Here is a 10,317-nt window from a genome sequence, read left to right as displayed (position 1 = left end):
CCTTAAAAGAAGGAGGGCTGGAAAAATTATCCAGGGTGGAGTGAAAAGAAAAAGACATGGTGAGTTGGGCCAAAAAAATTAAAAAAAGTCATCGACGTCGGGACTAAAGTCACTGGGGAGCGGGGCTAAGGAAAAACTGTGCCATCAAATCCTTGTAATTAATTTGGCCGGAACTTACTGTCATGTGTACAGAAGGAGTAGTGACAACACAGTTCCACAAGGGGGCACTAATGCTCCATGTATTATATATATATATATATATATATATATATATATATATATATATATATATATATATATATATATATATATATATATATATATATATATATATATATATATATATATATATATATATATATATATATATATATATATATATGGGGTATATATGGGGTATATATGGGGTGTGGGAAAAAATCGATTTGAACACGAATTGCGATTCTCACGATGTGCGATTCAGAATCGATTCTCTTTTTTTTTTTGATCTTTTTTTTTTTACTTTTTTTTTTTTTATCAATCTAACAAAACAATACACAGCAATACCATAACAATGCAATCCAATTCCAAAATCAAACCTGACCCAGCGACACTCAGAACTGTAATAAACAGAGCAATTGAGGAGACACAAACACGACACAGAACAAACCAGAAGTAGTGAAACAAAAATGAATATTATCAACAACAGTATCAATATTAGTTATAATTTCAGCATAGCAGTGATTAAAAATCCCTCATTGACATTATCATTAGACATTTATAAAAAAAAAAAAAAAAGAACAATAGTGTCACAGTGGCTTACACTTGCATCGCATCTTATAAGCTTGACAACACACTGTGTCCAAAGTTTTCACAAAGATAAAATAAGTCGTATTTTTGGTTCGTTTAATAGTTAAAACAAATTTACATTATTGCAATCAGTTGATAAAACATTGTCCTTTACAATTATAAACGCTTTTTAAAAAAACATCTATTACTCTGCTAGCATTTCAGCAGACTGAGATAGATCCAGCTGAAATCCTATGTATTGAATGAATACAGAATCGTTTTGAATCGGAAAAATATCGTTTTTGAAGCGAAAATCGCGTTGAATCGAAAAACTTGATATATAACTGAATCGCGACCTCAAGAATCGATATTGAATCGAATCGTGGGACACCCAAAGATTCGCAGCCTTAATATATATATATATATACATATATATATATATATATATATATATATATACACATATATATATATACATATATATATATATATATATATATATATGTATATATATATATATATATATATATATATATATATATATATATATACAAACCCTGTTTCCATATGAGTTGGGAATTTGTGTTAGATATAAATATAAACAGAATACAATGATTTCCAAATCATTTTCAACCCATATTCAGTTGAATATGCTACAAAGACAACATATTTGATGTTCAAACTGATAAACATTTTTTTTTGCAAATAATCATTATCTTTTGTATTTGACAAATAAGTTGGGAAAGGCGGCAATAAATACTGATAAGTTGAGGAATGCTCATCAAACACTTTTTTGGAACATCTCACAGGTGTGCAGGCTAATTGGGAACAGGTGGGTGCCATGATTGGGTATAAAAACAGCTTCCCAAAAAATGCTCAGTCTTTCACAAGAAAGGATGGGGCGAGGTACAGCCCTTTGTCCACAACTGCAAGAGCAAATAGTCCAACAGTTTAAGAAAAACATTTCTCAAAGTGCAATTGCAAGAAATTTAGGGATTTCAACATCTACGGTCCATAATATCATCAAAAGGTTCAGAGAATTTGAAGAAATCACTCCACGTAAGCGGCATGGCCGGAAACCAACATTGAATGACCCTGACTTTCGATCTCATCAGACAGCACCTTATCAAATTCCGTAAGTGCAAGTTAAAGCTCTACTATGCAAAGCGAAAGCCATTTACCAACAACATCCAGAAACGCCGCCGGCTTCTCTGGGCCCGAGACCATCTAAGATAGACTGATGCAAAGTGGAATAGTGTTCTGTGGTCTGATGAGTCCACATTTCAAATAGTTTTTGGAAATATTCAACATCGTGTCATCCGGATCAAAGGGGAAGCGAACTATCCAGACTGTTATCGCCGCAAAGTTCAAAAGCCAGCATCCGTGATGGTATGGGGGTGCATCAGTGCCCAAGGCATGGGTAACTTACACATCTGTGAAGGCACCATTAATGCTGAAAGTTACATACAGGTTTTGGAACAACATATGCTGCCATCTAAGCGCCGTCTTTTTCGTGGACGCCCCTGCTTATTTCAGATAGACAACTCCAAGCCACATTCAGCACGTGTTACAACAGCTTGGCTTCGTAAAAAAGAGTGTGGGTACTTTCCTGGCCCGCCTGCAGTCCAGACCTGTCTCCCATCGAATATGTGTGGCGCATTATGAAGCGTAAAATACGACAGCGTAGACCCCAGACTGTTGAACGACTGAAGCTCTACATAAAACAAGAATGAGAAAGAATTCCACTTTCAAAGCTTCAACAATTAGTTTCCTCAGTTCCCAAACGTTTATTGAGTGTTGTTAAAAGAAAAGGTGATGTAACACAGTGGTGTACGTGACCTTTTCCAACAACTTTGGAACTTGTTGCAACCATGAAATTCTAAGTTAGTTATAATTTGCAAAAAAAAAAATTTTGAGTTTGAACATCAAATATCTTGTCTTTGTAGTGCACTCAATTGAATATGGGTTGAAAATGATTTGCAAATCATTGTATTCTGTTTTTATTTACCTCTAACACAATTTCCCAACTCATATGTAAACGGGGTTTGCATATATAAACGCAATATAATATAATAATCAATGAACAATATAATTAATAAACTATGGAATGGTGTGTGACAAAAGCCAAGAGTGTGTGTTTGAGGCTTTTAGTCTGATTGGCTGTACTGTGTGTTACCTAGTGTTGGATCGAGAGTAGAGACAAGACATGAAGGCAGTCCGTGGGAGCAGGCAGATGGTCAGGGCGAATGGCAAGGCGTAGGAGGTCCGTGTCCGGGGTCGAGAATCGAAGAGGCAGTCCGGGAAGCAAAGAAGGCAATGCCTGACGAGACGCAAAGCTCGTCGACGCGGGGCTGAAGGCAGACTGGGTACAGAAGACTAAGTTTCGGTGAGGATCCTTGGGTCCACTGGTCTTTCTACAGGTCGCCCTCATCAGTACCGAGTGTGCAGATTGCTGATCGGCCACAGCCTTGTCGGCATGTGAGAGTGTCTCGGCGTGCTTCCAACGGAGGTGCTGGCAGACCCAGCTGCCGGACAAAAGCCAAAAGCCGGTTCGAGCCCACGTCGTGACATGACCAAGATAAATGCTAAACAATATTATTACATTATTTCCTCAAAGTACTGTAGTTGTTTCTAATCTAAAAGTTTGTTTTTCTTTTTAAAAGGCATATAAAAATTGTACAGTTTTTTTCAGTGTATTTGAATATGCGAGGATGATGTGAAATACAAGTGTTTTGAGTTAAGAGCTTATAACCAGGAAGGCGCTATCCTCTTGTCTCGGAACATAGATTTCGCATTGAGCCACATTTGACTAACTGCACTAGAGCAAGCCCGGTCACAGGCAATTACAGAGCCTGCTAGCCCGGGTATGGAGTCAGTTAAGTTAGAACTAGCCAGCGCCAGGCTGGATGATCCCTGTACACATAGCAATTTTCGTAGAATAATACACAACTCACAAAATGGGTTTTCTGCTATGTCTATGACTACGTCAGAGTTAGACATGCGTTCTACTGAGGTGGCAAATTATGATGCGTTCAGTTTATCGCAGCGCCAAGTAGACAATCTGAAAATTCCCGTCATATCAATTCCTAGATATGGTCGTAATTATTTTAAGTACACTGCGCATAATAAACGCAACATTATTAATATTGCTACTACGGATAATTTTATCAACAACTCCTTAAAACAGCCCACTACCTATAATATGGGCTTTTTAATCATCAGATCTTTGTCTCCCAAAACGTTATTAGTCAATGAGGTCATTAGAGACAACAACCTTAACGTCATCGGTCTTAGCGAAACCTGGCTTAAACCAGACGACTTTTTTGCGATAAATGAGGCATCCCCTCCTAACTATACGAATGCGCATATTGCCCGTCACCTTAAAAGGGGAGGGGGTGTCGCACTAATATACAACGAAAACTTTAACTTTAGTCCTAACTTAAATAATAAATATAAATCGTTTGAGGTGCTTTCTATGAAGTCTGCCACACCTCTGCCTCTGTGCCTGGCCATTATCTACCGCCCCCCAGGGCCCTATTCAGACTTTATTAGTGAATTCTCAGAGTTTGTTGCTGATCTAGTGACGCACGCCGATAATATAATTATAATGGGGGACTTTAATATCCATATGAATACCCCATTGGACCCACCGTGCGTGGCGCTCCAGACTATAATTGATAGCTGTGGTCTTACACAAATAATAAATGAACCGACGCATCGCAGCGGTAATACGATAGACCTAGTGCTTGTCAGAGGTATCACCGTTTCCAAAGTTATGATACTCCCGTATACTAAAGTAATGTCCGATCATTACCTTATAAAATTCGAAGTTCAGACTCATGTTCGGCAAGCCAATAATAATAATAACTGCTATAGCAGCCGCAACATTAATGCTGCCACAACGACGACTCTTGCGGACCTACTGCCCTCGGTAATGGCACCGTTCCCAAAGTATGTGGGCTCTATTGATAACCTCAGTAACAACTTTAACAACGCCCTGCGCGAAACCATTGATAGTATAGCACCGCTGAAGTTAAAAAAGGCTCCAAAAAGGCGTACGCCATGGTTTACTGAAGAAACTAGAGCGGGGAAATTATTATGTAGAAAGCTGGAACACAAATGGCGCACGACTAAACTTGAGGTGCACCATCAAGCATGGAGTGATAGTTTAATAGCTTATAAACGCGTGCTTACCTTAGCTAAAACTAATTATTACTCAAATCTCATCCGCATTAATAAGAACGATCCAAAATTTTTGTTTAGTACAGTAGCATCGCTAACCCAACAAGGGACTCCTTCCAGTAGCTCCACCCATTCGGCAGATGACTTTATGAAGTTCTTTAATAAGAAAATTGAACTTATTAGAAAGGAGATTAAAGACAATGCGTCCCAGCTACAACTGGGTTATAGTAACACAGATACGACTGTATATACGGCGGATACTGCAAATATCCAAAATAGTTTCTCTCGTTTTGATGAAATAACATTAGAAGGATTGTTACAACGTGTAAATGGAATAAAACAAACAACATGTTTACTTCACCCACTTCCTGGGAAACTTATCAAGGAGCTTTTTGTATTATTAGGTCCATCAGTGCTAAATATTATAAACTTATCACTTTCCTCGGGCACTGTCCCCCTAGCATTCAAAAAAGTGGTTATTCATCCTCTCCTTAAAAGACCTAACCTCGATCCTAACCTCATGGTAAACTACCGACCGGTGTCTCACCTTCCCTTTATTTCGAAAATCCTCGAAAAAATTGTTCCGGAGCAGCTAAATGAACACTTAGCGTTTAACAATCTATGTGAAACCTTTCAATCCGGTTTCAGAGCAAATCACTCGACTGAGACAGCCCTCGCAAAATTGACTAATGATCTATTGCTAACGATGGACTCTGATGCGTCATCTATGTTGCTGCTCCTCGATCTTAGCGCTGCTTTCGATACCGTCGATCATAATATTTTATTAGAGCGTATCAAAACACGAATTGGTATGTCGGACTCAGCCCTGTCTTGGTTTAACTCTTATCTTACTGATAGGATGCAGTGCGTCTCCCATAACAGTGTGACCTCGGACTATGTTAAGGTAACGTGTGGAGTTCCCCAGGGTTCGGTCCTTGGCCCTGTACTCTTCAGCATCTACATGCTGCCGCTGGGTGTCATCATACGCAAATACGGTATTAGCTTTCACTGTTATGCTGATGACACCCAATTCTACATGCCCCTAAAGCTGACCAACACGCCGGATTGTATTCAGCTGGAGGCGTGTCTTAATGAAATTAAACAATGGATGTCCGCTTACTTTTTGCAACTTAATGCCAAAAAAACGGAAATGCTGATTATCGGTCCTGCTAGACACCGACCTCTATTTAATAATACAACTTTAACATTTGACAACCAAATAATAAAACAAGGTGACTCTGTAAAAAATCTGGGTATTATCTTCGACCCAACTCTCTTCTTTGAGTCACACATTAAAAGCGTTACTAAAACGGCCTTCTTTCATCTCTGTAATATCGCTAAAATTCGCTCCATTTTGTCCACTAAAGACGCCGAGATCATTATCCATGCGTTTGTTACGTCTCGTCTCGATTACTGTAACGTATTATTTTCGGCTCTCCCCATGTCTAGCATTAAAAGATTACAGTTGGTACAAAATGCGGCTGCTAGACTTTTGACAAGAACAAGAAAGTTTGATCATATTACGCCTGTACTGGCTCACCTGCACTGGCTTCCTGTGCACTTAAGATGTGACTTTAAGGTTTTACTAATTACGTATAAAATACTACACGGTCTAGCTCCAGCCTATCTTGCCGATTGTATTGTACCATATGTCCCGGCAAGAAATCTGCGTTCAAAAGACTCCGGCTTATTAGTGATTCCTGGAGCCCAAAAAAAGTCTGCGGGCTATAGAGCGTTTTCCGTTCGGGCTCCAGTACTCTGGAATGCCCTCCCGGTAACAGTTCGAGATGCTACCTCAGTAGAAGCATTTAAGTCTCACCTTAAAACTCATCTGTATACTCTAGCCTTTAAATAGACCTCCCTTTTAGACCAGTTGATCTGCCGCTTCTTTTCTTTCTCCTATGCCCCCCCCTCCCTTGTGGAGGGGGTCCGGTCCGATGACCATGGATGAAGTACTGGCTGTCCAGACTCGAGACCCAGGATGGACCGCTCGTCGGGACCCAGGATGGACCGCTCGCCTGTATCGATTGGGGACATCTCTACGCTGCTGATCCGCCTCCGCTTGAGATGGTCTCCTGTGGATGGGACTCTCGCTGCTGTCTTGGATCCGCTTGAACTGAACTCTCGCGGCTGTGTTGGAGCCACTATGGATTGAACTTTCACAGTATCATGTTAGACCCGCTCGACATCCATTGCTTTCGGTCCCCTAAAGGGGGGGGGGTTGCCCACATCTGAGGTCCTCTCCAAGGTTTCTCATAGTCAGCATTGTCACTGGCGTCCCACTGGATGTGAATTCTCCCTGCCCACTGGGTGTGAGTTTTCCTTGCCCTTTTGTGGGTTCTTCCGAGGATGTTGTAGTCGTAATGATTTGTGCAGTCCTTTGAGACATTTGTGATTTGGGGCTATATAAATAAACATTGATTGATTGATTGATAAGTGGAACGAAATGAGCTTGTAAGTTGAGGTAAAACTGTACAATTGAAAAAAAATACACTAATCAAATACATCCGTAAATTAAGGATTGGTTGATATATATAAGGCAGGGGTCGGCAACCTTTACCACTCAAAGAGCCATTTTGACTCGTTTCACAAAGTAAAGGAAACAATGGGAGCCACACAACTCTTTTGAAATTTATAACGAAATAACACTGCCTAAAGAGTTTTTTTTTTGCTTTGTGCTATGTATAAACCAGTTTTATATGAACGCCGCTTAACAGCGTCACACCTGCCAACCTACCCAATTTTTCCGGGAGACTCCCGAATTTCAGAGTAATTATTATTTCGAATGTACGCTGGTGTTCACCCACTGAACAATAATAAGGGCGTACAATGATGGCACTACCGCTAGCCCCCTCTACAGCTCGTACAAATAGCATGCCAGCCTAAAGAAATGTTTGATGAGGCTATTGCAGACACACGTAAGTGACTGCAAGGCATCCTTATTCAACAGCAATAGAGGTCACACTGAGTTATTTTTAATTTAATTTATTTAATATCATGCCCTAATACCCTACTGTGCAATACTACCCTTCGAGTGCAATACGTCTGACACTGATTGCTATTTATTACTTTGGTACTCTTGTTCTGTATATTATACAGTATTTTGTATTTATATAGTGTTTTGTATATTGTACGGGATTGCTTATTTTTATTGGATAGTAGTCTGTTTATTTCAATTGTTAGTTTTTTCCTTTATTACCTCTTGTGTTATTTATTTCACCCCATATTTGTTCCCACTACCGCACCTTAAATTGGAGTCTTCAATCTCGTTATATGCAAATATAATGACAATAAAGTCTATTGTATTCTATTCTATTTAAACATCTCTAGCACTCTTACTAATATGCGCCACACTGTGAACCCACACCAAACAAGAATGACAAAGACATTTCAGGAGAACATCCGCACTATAACACAACATAAACATGACAGAACAAATATCCAGAATCCCATGTATCCCTAACTTTTCCGGGCTACATTAAACACCCAGCTACCACCAACCCAACCCCCCCCCCCCCACACACACACCCCTTCGTGCGTCGGTTGAGGTGGGCAGGGTTGGGGGGCGGGGTGTATAAGGTAGCCCGGAAGAGTTGGGGATACATGGGATTCTGGGTATTTGTTCTGTTGTGTTTATGTTGTGTTATAGTGCGGATGTTCTCCCGAAATGTGTTTGTCATTCTTGTTTGGTGTGGGTTCACAGTGTGGCGCATATTAGTAAGAGTGTTAAAGTTGTTTATATCCCAACATTCACTGTAACCTGTATGGCTGTTGACCGAGTATGCCTTGCAGTTGCGTATGCGTTCAGATTGAGATTGCATCCGGCCGGCCGGCCGGCACGCAGGTAGCATGGTGAAAGTCCTGGCGTGATGACATGTAGAAAGGGTGTTAGAGGCATTGTCATCACGACACGCCCTCAAAGTTGATGTTTGGGTGAAAAAACAAAAAATGTTTACCAGGGAGATTTCTGGCAGAGACACTGAAATCTGGACACCTACCAGAGAAGCCCGGGTGGTCGGCAAGTATGCGGCTGAGCCACATCAGAGTGGTCAAAGAGCTGCATGCTTGCCGACCCCTGATATAAGGAAACATTACCACTACCGACACATATGACAACAACTGTGGTACAATTACATCAAAACTACAAAATAAAAGTGTAAACATTTAACGAATTTGAGTTTATAGCAACACTAAATTGGCCCTAGTGCGTGAATGTGAGTGTGAAGGGCGATGGGGGTGGTGGAAGTAGAGTTTGCGTGTGTGTGGTGAGGCGCCTGCACTGTAAATCACACCTACATACCTGGAGGAGACGGCAGCTTTGTGTGCCGCCTCTACCCTCAAAGTGTGGGAGATGAAACGCACACACACACAGCCACCCAAGATCACAAGCTGCCGCCAGTGTAAAGCCTGTCCGGCGCTGAACTGGCAACCCGATACCTCCTCCGGAGCCTTGTGGACGGGTCGAGTGGGTGTGGGAGACAGGCTTCCATAAAGTCTGTCCCGCCGGTTGGCAGTAACCTGAGCTCCCAGCAGACAGCTCTGGTGCCTCGCAGTCAAGGAATGAGTGAGTGAGTGAGTGAGTGAGAGTGTGTGTGTGTGTGTGTGTGTGTGTGTGTGTGTGTGTGTGTGTGTGTGTGTGTGTGTGTGTGTGTGTAACGTGCTGTCACACGTTGGGATCAGGCATATGTGCGTGCAATACAGACTAGCATTGAGACCTCACCTTGACTTTCTGTCACCCAACTTACATCATTCCAAAATGTCGTCCTCTCGCTCGATGTGAAGACGGCGTCACCAAGCTCTTTTCTCAAAACAACCCCTCCACCAACGTCACACCCTACCCACCCTTTCCACCCTCAGTGAGCTTCAACGTGACCGCCATCCAAAACATCTAAGACGTCAGCGAGCAGAAAAACTGCCTACAGCTGCCATATTGCTTGCTGTGGCTGCCAGGATGTTGCCCTTTACGGCCGTATACGCAGTGTGTTTGCGGAGGGACTGTCGGCGGGGTGGGGGTCTGAGGGGATCGTCGGTAATGGCGCTTGCCTCTGGGCTGGCAGGGGGACAGGATGCCCCCCTCCTGCCCCCCTTGCACCCCCTGTGCGTTTGCGGTGGGTGAGGAGGTTAACTGAGCCACAGCAGAGCCAAGATTCTTTGCTGAGATATTGACAGGTTGGAACCTGAGGGCTCCTGCAGGATAGGAACACACTGCCAGAGGCTTGGTTACCGCACCGCCTGCCTGCCTCCCAGTGAGGGAGGGGCACGAGGGGGAGCAAGGGATGAAGGGGCTAGAGTGGGTGTGCCGGAGGGCTCGCGGGAAGAGTCAGAAGTTGGGAGGATTGTGTTGGAAGGTTGCAAACTGATGACGAC

At 42.1% G+C, this 10,317-nt stretch overlaps 1 long non-coding RNA gene across 1 annotated transcript in view; it reads right to left on the bottom strand.

Moving 5' to 3' along the window:
• Nucleotides 1–9,615, bottom strand: part of LOC133553951 (uncharacterized) — a 17,287-nt gene extending 7,672 nt beyond the window's left edge. The window contains exon 1 of the long non-coding RNA XR_009807023.1: nt 9,251–9,615. This is a non-coding gene — a long non-coding RNA (uncharacterized LOC133553951). The remainder of the gene's footprint in view (nt 1–9,250) is intronic.
• Between the last annotated feature and the right edge of the window lie 702 nt (nt 9,616–10,317).

This window comes from Nerophis ophidion, linkage group LG06 (assembly GCF_033978795.1).
Source record: "Nerophis ophidion isolate RoL-2023_Sa linkage group LG06, RoL_Noph_v1.0, whole genome shotgun sequence".
Taxonomy (NCBI): Eukaryota; Metazoa; Chordata; class Actinopteri; order Syngnathiformes; family Syngnathidae; genus Nerophis; species Nerophis ophidion.
This window is presented reverse-complemented; position numbering and strand designations above follow the sequence as displayed.